The 2,191-nt window shown below is 43.6% G+C and overlaps 1 pseudogene; it reads right to left on the reverse strand.

Moving 5' to 3' along the window:
- Positions 1–668: 668 nt before the first annotated feature.
- LOC111161919 lies at positions 669–1,541 on the reverse strand (annotated as a pseudogene).
- Positions 1,542–2,191: the final 650 nt, after the last annotated feature.

Consider the following 2,191-nt stretch of genomic DNA (forward strand, 5'->3'; position numbering starts at 1 on the left):
TCTCCAAAGCTGAGGATACCTTTCTTCAAGCTTAGAATCTAGCTTGATTCTAAAGTGAAAGGAGACTTCTTCCAGTCTCTGTGGATCACATTTTGAAAATCACTTGAGTAAGTAGTCAGCCTTCAGGGTCCATGTTATCCCGCAATACCAAACCAAGGGAATACAGAATCAGATAGAAGAGTTAGAAGGAAGTCACTATAGATAAACTGACCAAGCAAGAGACTCTTTCAACAGTCAAAGCATGAAAGAAGGAGGTCCTAAAATTTATGATGGCTCTGAGGATAGCTTGGAAACAATGTATTTCAGAGACATTTAGGAGTGAGAGTAAATAGACGGGACCACTGATTACATGGAATTTGGGAAAAGGATAGAGAGAGGAGAGGATCAAGAATAAGTTCCAGATTTCCAACTTGGGGGGCAGGATGAGTACAGGCACTAGCAACCAAGAAAGGGAACACAAGGGGCCCCTGGATGGCTCAACTGATAGAGCATGTGACCCTTGATCTTAGGGTTGTGAGTTCAAAACCCACACTGGAACAGAAATTACTTAAAAATAAAATATTTTTTTCTTTTTTCTTTCTTTTTTTTTAAATAACTGTTTATTTTCTATCAACCTTATTTCCATTTTTTTTTTTTTTTTGCTTTTGTGCAAGAGCTGCTAAGACCTTTCAATGATTTTCTACCCATTCAGTGGCCTAAGCAGTGTGATCTGCAGACCAGTCTTCAGTGGCCAGCTGAGCTCTCTAGTCTTCAGTAGGGAACTGCTAAATAGGCATGGGGGGCACCTGAATGCCTTCAGACCATTCTGTGACTTCAGGTTGAGTAGCGGTAAACTCGGGAGCTGGAGTAGTCCATTCATCCTGAAATTCCTCCTTGGTCACAGCCTTTTAAGCAGCAGCCTGCTCTTCCTTTTCAACCTCTTCAGGATCTCTGTAGAAGTAGAGAACAGGCATGACCTCCCATGGATGTTCATGGGAAATGGTGTCACACATGCGCAGAACTTCCCTGGCCAGCATCCACCACCTCAGACCTGCTGAGTGAGCTCCCTTGTTATTGCAAGGGATGGCAACCTCCACATAGCGCAGAGGAGAGTCTATGTTACACAGAAAAATGGTAGGCAGGTTAACATAAGAAACCTCTGTGAGAGGCTGGTGGTCAGCCCTGGGATCAGTAACCACCAGAAGTCTGGGATCCCAGAAGGCTGCCTGGATCTGGTTCGTGAAGGTTCCAGGAGTGAAGAGGCCAGCAATAACAGTGGCTCCAGTAGCAGCAGCAAATTTTAGTCCAGTTTGCTGGCCAGTATTCCTGGATGATATGACACTGACATCAGCTGGGTTTACAAGGGCAATAATGACCCAAGCTGCCAGCAGAAGCTTCTCCCAGGTTCTCTTCAGATTTATGATGTAGATACCATCACTTTTGTGTTTGTAGATACACTGTTCCATTTGGAAGTCAAGGTTAGAGCCACCTAAGTGGGTTCCTGCTGCAAGAAATTTGAGGATATCCTTCTTCATTTGTAGAACATCAAGGGCTCCAGACATTGTGAAAGTTTCCCTTTAAGTTATGATGGGAACACAAAACAACATTGTATTGACCCCTCCCTAGGTAGTGTGGAAAGAAAAATAGAATCTTAAACAAACAAACAAAAAACCGATAGGATGCCTGGGTGGCTCAGTCAATTAAGCATCTGCCTTCAGCTCAGGTCATGATCCCAGGGTCCTGGGATGGAGCCCCGCATTGGGTTCCCTGCTCAACGGGAGCCTGCTTCTCCCTCTCCCCTGCTCATGCTCTCTTTCACTATCTCTCTCTCAAATAAATAATCTTAAAATTTGTTAAATTTTTTTAAAAGATAAGAATACAAGATAAACAAAGTTGACAATCAGTAGCAAAGGGCTTGAGTTTATTTGCAAATATGCTGAGTTTGGAATATCTGCATGATAGCCAGTTTTAAGTGTCCAATGGAAATTTAACACACAAGGAAGTAGTTGGGAACTCTAGGAAATGCCAAATGTGGAACACTGCTTAAATGCCTAAAGAAAATATTTAGCACCACAATCCCATCCCCCACCTTGAGAAAAGCAACATATCCCCGCCACCAAGAGCCAGCCCCATTCCATTCGTTCTGCCCACAGAAGGGGACCCAGTGTGTTTGTATCCACAGTGGGCCAATGTTTAACTCAAGCAGCAGAAG

Source organism: Enhydra lutris, unplaced genomic scaffold (genome assembly GCF_002288905.1).
Source record: "Enhydra lutris kenyoni isolate GAN:26980312 unplaced genomic scaffold, ASM228890v2 scaffoldscaffold87, whole genome shotgun sequence".
NCBI lineage: Eukaryota > Metazoa > Chordata > Mammalia > Carnivora > Mustelidae > Enhydra > Enhydra lutris.